The following is a 9,297-nucleotide window of genomic DNA, read 5'->3' on the forward strand; positions in this document are numbered from 1 at the left end:
ATACTAAAATAAACAATAATGTAAAGCAATATGAAAGGAATATTAACAGTTATTACATTAAATGTAAATGGATTGCATTCTCTTAGCAAAATTATTACATTGGGTTACAAAACAAAACTCAACTATACACAATTTATATGAAAAACCCTTACATTAATGAAAAAGCTTGAAACTACCAAGAAAATAAAAACAGCAAAAAGCAGGAATGCTATTATTAATATCAGACAAAATGGAATTTAAGCTAAAAAAGCACAGAACAGTAGCAAGAGAAAGAATTTATGAAGATATGAGTCGTGAAAATAGTTAACTTTTATAGTGCTTTCTCTCAGCATGGTTTTAAGTACTTTATGAATTAATTAACTGAGACCTTACAACATCCCTATAGAGAAGGTAGTATGATCCTTAGTTTACAAATGAAGTACAGAGAGGTTAGGCAATTTGCCTAATGAGTGAGCAGAACAGACACAACTCGATCACAGGTAGTCTAGCTTCAGAGTTTGTGCTCTCAGCTCTTTCACTATGTGGTCTCTAGATTAATCAGAGTGGTACACTATAGCACATATATACATACATGTATGTCTATGTAGACACATGTATATGTGTACACATACATTCTATAAATGTGATTATTGTGGGAAATTTCAAAAAGCTCTTTCAGAATTAGACAGCTCTAATAAGCAAAAATAAGAAAAAGAATAGAATAGTATAATCAACAAACTTGATTAACAGATGTATATAGAACCTAACGTCTTTCTAATAGTTCATATTTTTTATGTAGCTAAGGAACTGTTAGAAAACTCAATCATAAAATGGCCACAAAGAAAAATATTTAATGATTTTATGTCACATTCTCTAATCATAAACTAATAAACAGTAAAAATTTGACCCAAGATATCTTAACAAGATGGAAAGTAAGAAACATGCCTCTAGATAAGAATATTAAAAGGGAAGATAAAGAGGATATTAAAAAGGGAAGTCACAAAATATCTCAAACACAATAGAAATGAGACTACTTCATACCAAAAATAATGTGAGGGACAAACGCTATGCTCAGGAAAAACAAAAACAAAAAACTACCTCGAATATTCATTATTAAAGAAGAAATACAAGAAATCAACATTCATCTTAAGAGATTAGAAAAAACAACAAAAAGAAGTAAAAATAAATATAATTTTAATGTTAATGAAGTATATAATATACAAAAAGGTAGAAAAGAAAAATAAATTTAAAAATTGGTTTTTGGTTAGACTAATAAAGTTTGAAAATCTAGATGAAGCCAATGATTTCCCCGAAAAATATGAATTATCAAAACTGACTCAAAAAGAAATGGAAATTTTGAGTAGACCGATTGCCATGAGAAATAACACCAGAATGAAATGGTTTCACAACTTAGTTCACTCTGAACTTTAAAAAACAGATACATTAACATTATTTAAACGATTCCAGGACTTCCCTGGTGACGCAATGGTTGAGAATCTGCCTGCCAATGCAGGGGACACAGGTTCGAGCCCTGGTCCTGGAAGATCCCACAGGCTGCGGAGCAACTAAGCCCATGTGCCACAACTACTGAGCCTGCACTCTAGAGCCCGCAAGCCACAACTACTGAGCCCGCATGCCACAACTACTGAAGCTCCTAGAGCCTGTGCTCCGCAACAAGAGAAGCCACCACAATGAGAACACATGCACTGCAACGAAGAGTAGCCCCTGCTCACCGCAACTAGAGAAAGCCCACACACAGCAACGAAGACCCAACGCAACCAAAAATAAATTAATTAATTTAAAAAAATTTTTTAACTATTCCAGACCTTAGAAAAAGATGGCAATCTCCCTAGTTGATTCTATGAAACCAACAAAATTTTAATATGAATAATTGGTAAGGATAATATAGAAAACAACTATAGGCTAATTTCACTTAGTACTTGATATAAAAATTCTATATTAAACTATTAATAGGTTTCAGCAATGAATCAAATAATACACCATGACCAAGTAGGGTTTATTCCAAGAATGTAAGAGTGGCTCAGTATCTGGAAATCTCTAATCTCAATTTGAATGATCAGATCAATAGTTGTAGAAAAGGCTTTATTACGAATTCAGGCACCATTCCTAATAAGAACTCTTATAGGATTCAAAGGAACGGCTTAAATATGAAAACGACTACCAAAAAACTAAAGCAAATATTATTCTAAATAGCCAAACACTGAAATTGTTTCAAATAAAATCAAGAATCACACATGGATGCCTTTTATCTCCATTGTCTTTCAGCATTGCCTTAAAAGTTCTAATAAATGCATTAAGATAAGAAAATACATAATTCGTATTAATGCTGTAAAAAGAGAGATAAAAGAGAAAAAAATACCTTTTGTTGATGATATAGTTTTATATATAGAAAACCTGAGAGACTAGTTTAAAAGAAAAAGAAACCACCCTAGTAGAAGTAATGAGAGAATTTGGTAAAGTGGCTGGGTAAAAACATAAACATATAAAAGCCAGTAACTTTTCCCTAGCAATAAACACCTAGAAATGGAAGTAGAGAACACATAGTACATTCACAATAATGATTTAAAATTTTTTAATATTCAGGAAAAAATTTAACAAGCCATATGTGTCCTAAATAATGAACACTGTAAATTAGGGGGGAAAAAAGAAGAAGAATATTTGCTGAGAGATTAAAATGTTCTTATTACTTTATATGAATTACTTAATTCTCACAACAACCTTATGAAGTGAGTACACTAATCATCCTCATTTTAAAGATAAGGAAATGAAGCCACAGGACACTTAAAAGACTCACCAAAGTTACACAGTTGTGGCAGTCTGATTCCACAGCTCTTTTTCTTAATCCTGCCTTCTCTCTCGGATGGGAAGATTTCCCATATCATAAACTACCAATTCTTCCAAAATTAATAATAAATTTAATGTCATTAGAACCCTATTAGGGAGATTTTGGAATTGATAAAATTCACATGGACGAAGACACACTGAAGAATAAACCAGAAATGCACAAAAAATTAAAATACTGCAAGAGTCTTCCTTCACCAGATATCAAAACATACCAAAAAAAAAAATTCCACTATACTAAATCCAACAGTGTTTGGCAGAAGTAGACAATAAATCAGTGGGATATAATGGAGAATACAGATATATTCTGTATTCTCCAAATATCTGAGTTTATATGAAATTTTAATATTTGACATAGTAAGTATTTTAACTCAGTAATGAGGGATTTTTTTTTTTAAAGTAAAGGTTACTGGTTACATTGACCATCCAGCTGGGAGAAAATTAGTTTGGCCCTTTATCTTATACCATATAAAAACATAAATTCCAGAATGGAGTAAATTTTAGATGTCTTATAAAACAATAAAAATCTTTAAAAATAAATTTGGGAGATTACATGTACAATCATGGAGTTAGGGACAACTTAATTAAAATTGGAAAGCCAGGGCTTCCCTGGTGGCGCAGTGGTTGAGAGTCCGCCTGCCGATGCAGGGGACGCGGGTTCGTGCCCCGGTCCGGGAAGATCCCACATGCCCCGGAGCGGCCGGGCCCGTGAGCCATGGCCACTGAGCCTGCACATCCGGAACCTGTGCTCTGTAACAGGGAGAGGCCACAACAGTGAGAGGCCTGCGCACCGCAAAAAAAAAAAAAAAAAAAAAAAAATTGGAAGCCCAAAACCATAAAAGAAAAGATAGGCATATTCGATTATAAAAACTTCTATATGGCAAATGGTGACAAAATAAAGTCAATAGACAAATCACAGATTTAGGATAATATTTGCAATGCAAATAACTATCAAAGAGTTCATGTCTGTAATATACAAAGAGCTCTTACATATTAACAAGAAAAAGACAAACAATCCAAAGGAAAAATAGGTAATGTACAGAAGATCAACTCTTGACCAATAGACATAAGATGCTAAAAATAACCAGTAGCAAATGAAATACAAATTAAACTAACAGCAAAGTACAAAAAATTACATAGGGCAACACCTCCTAGTAGTGGAAGGGAAGAGAGAACAGTAGCAAAGAATCCTTTCACACACTGTTAGTGGAAGTATGAATTGTTGCAGCCATTGAACAACAATAGTCAAGATATATTGTTCAACTGCAGGACAGTGCATATAAAGACAAGAAAACAGAAAAAAGATGGATGAGACAGAAGGAGAGATGAGAGATAGTTGAAGGACAGAGGGAGGGTAGAAAGAAAGGGAGAGAGGAGGTGAGGTAAGGAGGGAGAAAAGTAAGAATTAAATCAATTTATGTGCACAAAGTTACACAGACTATGTAAGAGTACCAAAGACATTGTTAACGGTGACAGCCTCAAGGGAGGGGATCTGATGGCTAGAGTAGGGGCAGGAGAAAACTTACATCCCCTTGTTTATCCTTTCGTATCTTCTGAATTCAGTACTACGTGCTTGTTTTGTCTATTCAAAAAATAATAATATTAATCAATTAACTATTTCAATGTTTGTTCAACAACAAAATAGGATCAGTGGAGAAAAATGTATAGCCTAATATTTTTGTTCCTCTTTTTATTTCCACATATTGTTAAAGTGAAAATATATGTAGCTGTTTGAGTTGTTGATTTTATGCTAAATCATGAAAGCAACCTGAAAACACACACTAAAATAATGAAAACTAGTGGATTTTCTAAAGGCTGCCACAAAGGTGTTGGAAAATTTCCTGAGCGCACAGTCCAATATTCCGTGGCAGACACTGCGCTACCTGATTGGGGAGGTGGTTTACGGTGGCCGGGTGACTGACAGCTGGGACAGGAGATGTTTAAACACCCTTCTCTACAAATTTAGCAATCCTGAAGTGCTGAAAGATGACTTCAGCTTCTCTACTGATGAGGTAAGAAAAGGATTTCGTTTTTTAACATTACTTGATTATTTTTTAACTAAATATTGCTGCATTATTTTAAATCTGTATTTAATGTTCACTTTTAATGGCTTTTATTAACTGTCAGTATTACAAAAGTAAATTGCCATTACTCTACTAATTACCACTTCGTCTACCCATCCATACTCTCAAGACTCTCCACAGGGGCACAACCTGGAGTCTACACTATTAAATACAGCATTATGCCGGCCCGTAAATAAAAAGAATGATAAATGGTTCATGCCCTCCAGGAACCTACAGTATAAAATACAGAGCACAAGGAAGCAGAAGAAAGCTCACCTGCATTGACCTGATCCACGCTTGTCAACTGATGTCTGTTTCTCATTTAATGCTCAACACAACTATGTGAAATAGATGTTACCCCCAGTTTCAGATGAGGAAACCGAGGTTCTCAGGGTGCAGCCACATACAGTAAGGAGAGCTGGGATTCAAGGATTTTGCCCCAACCCCAAGCACCCAAGAAGATGCAATTCTTCATCTTCCCTTGTCCTCTCTCTACTTAGTGTTTAACTTCCATCTAGACCTCCATCTTTGCGGAGCAAGAAACTCCAGTTTACACACAGCAGCTGTGCCCCTGGCAGATGGTTGCCAGCAGAGGCGCAAATCCTGCAGACCTCTGGCCTGAAAACATGGAGGGAGGGCTTGACATCAGTGTGATGGGTGGGAATTTTCATAGAGGAGGTGATGGAAGATGAGAAGGAAGACGATGCCATCTGGGTGAGCATTCCCGTTAAGGCAGGAAAAGGCTAGAAGTTGTTGTTTTTAAGATTTCCGTTCTAAAAAACTGTTTAACGTTTTAGTTGTTTAGAGTCTAAAGTCAACCCTTAAGGTAAAATTACCCCTGAAAATCTTTTAAATTGCAAAAAGAGAAAAAAAGTGCAGTGGGCATGGTTTTTGTAGACAGGCTGTTACTTTGAGTATGCACAAGAGAATAAGAAATACAGTAACATGCAGAATGTATATACAGTAACATACAGAATGGGATTCTGAAACCGTATATTTCAGTTACTTAGTTGCTTTAAACACTGGCAATTTTATGACAGTTCCAACTTGCCACCTCTTCCTGTTCCTTGTCAAAATCTTAGTTTCTGCAGATGAATTTTTTATCAATGATTCTGCTTGTTAGTTGATGTTTCCCTGTGGCCCTCATTAATTGGTCAATGTTTTCCTTGAAGATATCAAGAAAGCCACCACTACCCACTTTCCTGGCCCTGCAAACATTTTTCTTTGTCAGTGATCAGTTATTCTTTTTTTTCTCTCTAACACTTAAGGCCTAGTACCAGACATGACACAGAATGAGTATTCTGTACAGTGCTCTATTAGTCAAGCAGCCACAGAATCAGATTGAGAGGAGGAGAGTTAAAGAATTTGGGGCAAGGTTTTGTTTTGTTTTGTTGCCAAACGCGGGCCTCTCACTGTTGTGGCCTCTCCCGCCGCGGAGCACAGGCTCCGGACGCGCAGGCTCAGCGGCCATGGCTCACGGGCCCAGCCGCTCCGGGGCATGTGGGATCTTCCCGGACGGGGGCACGAACCCGCGTCCCCTGCATCGGCAGGCGGACGGACCCTCAACCACTGCGCCACCAGGGAAGCCCCTGGGGCAAGGTTTTTAAACTTTCAGAATCCACCCTCTGGCCACAAACGTTTTACATTCTTTCCATATGCAAAATGCACTCACCTCCTCTCAGACAACTGTAAGTTCTCATTTCATTGCAGTGTTAAGGTCAAGGATCTTGTGAGGTCCTGGAGCAGATGAGACTCTTTGGGTGCACGTCCTTGGGTGTAACTCCTTAAGTGGTTCCTCTTCACCTGAAGATCTTTGAATTAAAGACACTTGATCTGGCCCAAACCACCACCATATATATCACAGGGAGTGATGGGAGAAGCATAGGACTGTGCTTCCATGGACATTTCCCTTCAAAGAGGGGAAAGTGGAAGGCACGTAGCCCTCACTAGTCCACAGAACGGGTAAATGTTGCAGTTCCTTGATTGGGACTCAGTCTTACTTCCTGGCAGGACTCAGAGACTTTTACCTCCCTGCACTGGGATCTTGGTTCCACCCTCTGAGTTAGCCTTCCAATTCCCTAGGAAGTAGCCCAGGGTTGCATAGTTTTCTCAGCTGCTTCCTGTCAGCTGCAATAGTTTTCTCAGCTGCTTCCTGTCTGTAGTACTGTCTGAAGTGTCCTCTCTTCATGTTTTACTGTCTCTGTCCCTTTCGGTCCAGGCTGATACAATTCATTTTTAAACATTGTGGGTTCCTTATGAATCGATTTATAATCTAATAAACAAAAACTGCACCAACATACATCCTTGGGGCAGCGTGGCTGCGTTGTTCTGGCTCAAGGTTTCTCGTAATTTTACAGTCGAGATATCAGCTGGGGCTGCCGTCCTGAAGGCTTAACTGAGGCAGGAGGATCTACTCCCAAACCCACAAGCTCATATGTTGGCCAGAACTCTTAGTGCCTCAACATTAGGGACCACGGGGCTGCTTGATTGTCCTCAAAACATGGCAACTGTCACTCCCCAGCGTGAGTTAACTAAGAGAGAGAAAAGAAGCTGCAGTGCCTTTTTTTTTTTTTTTTTTTTTTGCGGTACACGGGCCTCTCACTGTCGTGGCCTCTCCCGTTGCGGAGCACAGGCTCCGGACGTGCATGCTCAGCGGCCATGGCTCACTGGCCCAGCCGCTCCGCGGCATGTAGGATCTTCCCGGACTGGGGCATGAACCCGTGTCCCCTGCATCGGCAGGCGGACTCCCAACCACTGCGCCACCAGGGAAGCCCCTGCAGTGCCTTTTGAGACCTGGTCTCCAAAGTCCCACTTTAGGGAGAAATGGGGAGATATTGGTCACGGGGTACAAACTTTCAGTTATAAGATAAAGAGGCTCTGGGGATCTAATGTATAGCGTGGTGACTACAGTTAATAATGTTTCAGGAAGGGGGACCCCTTCCCGGGCCCGAGAGTGGGCTCTTGTCTAACACTCAGAAATGAATTATCCGAGGAGACACACGTGCTGACAAAGCGAAAGACTTCGTTGGGAAGAGGCGCCCGGTCAGAGAGCAGCAGGGGAAGGGACCGCAGGAGAACCGCTCTGCCACGTGGCTCTCAGTCTCAGGTTTTACGTTAATGGAGTTAGTTTCCAGGTTGCCTCTGGCCAATCACTCTGACTCAGGGTCTTTCCTGGTGGTACCGCGCATCATTCAGCCAAGATGGTTTCCAGCGAGGAGGACTCTGGGAGGTTGGTAGGATATATGGACTGGCATCTCTCTCCTTTTGACCTTTCCCGAATTCTTCGGATTAGTGATAGCTTGTTAGTTCCGTGTTCCTTACCAGGACCTCCTGTTGTAAGATGCCTCACGCTAGTGGCTGCTATTGGGCCTAGCCAGGGCGGGTGTCTTCAGTCAGTGGTTCCCCTAACAATAATACTGTATTGTATACTGGAAATATGCTGGAGAATATGAGGTGATGGATGTATTAATTAATTTGATTGTGGTAATTATTTCACAACATATATTTATATCAAATCATCACGTTATATACCTTAAATATATATATATATATATATATAGTTTTATTTGTCAGTTATACCTCAGTAGAGCTGGGAAAAAAAGACATAGGGTAGAATAATATATACTTTATGAGCTGAATTTTTTTTAATAAAATTTGATTTTAAAGTTTAAGAAAAAAAAAAGTCCCTTCTGTTTTATTTCTGTTGGATAGAAACAGTCACTCCGTCCAGCCTCCAGTCAAGAAGAGAATTAGACTCCATCTTTTGAAGGGTTGAATGTTAAAGAACTTGATATATTTTTAACCAGCACAGCCACATTTATCATTATCACTTAACAGGGTTTTGAAGCCATATTTTTTCCCTCATTAGTTGTGACCCCGGGGACCAGCCGAAGGAACACCTGCTCTTACGGAGCTTTCATCCAATCAGGACTTAGTTATACCTGCTCTTACGGAGCTTTCATCCAATCAGGACTTAGCTATACCTGCTCTTACGGAACTTTCATCCAATCAGGACTTAGTTATACCTGCTCTTACGGAGCTTTCATCCAATCAGGACTTAGCTATACCTGCTCTTACGGAGTTTTCATCCAATCAGGACTTAGTTACAACTTATCAAGTGGGAGATACAGCTGCTAAACAGGAAGAAAGAGCTTTTTGTTTCCCTATTAAATCACTTTAAAATCTATCTTATTTTATTATTTTCCTGCTTACTTATTTTGTAACTGGAAGTTTGTGCCTTTTGACCACCTTCACCCACCCATCCCCTCCGTGGTCAGTTATTCTTCAGATCATTCTCACGTTTCTTCTCCAGGTTTTACCAAAGTAAGACGATTTGTTAAACTTGATTGCATCCATTATCTGTGGGTGTAGTTCATTGAGGCAATGGGTGGGT

General features: G+C 39.0%; 1 long non-coding RNA gene across 1 annotated transcript in view; it reads right to left on the minus strand.

The window, feature by feature from the left end:
- The window catches only part of LOC136793793 (uncharacterized), a 90,090-nt gene extending 83,207 nt beyond the window's left edge, over nt 1-6,883 (minus strand). The window contains exon 1 of the long non-coding RNA XR_010839567.1: nt 6,577-6,883. This is a non-coding gene — a long non-coding RNA (uncharacterized lncRNA). The remainder of the gene's footprint in view (nt 1-6,576) is intronic.
- Nucleotides 6,884-9,297: the final 2,414 nt, after the last annotated feature.

Source organism: Kogia breviceps, chromosome 1 (genome assembly GCF_026419965.1).
Source record: "Kogia breviceps isolate mKogBre1 chromosome 1, mKogBre1 haplotype 1, whole genome shotgun sequence".
NCBI lineage: Eukaryota > Metazoa > Chordata > Mammalia > Artiodactyla > Physeteridae > Kogia > Kogia breviceps.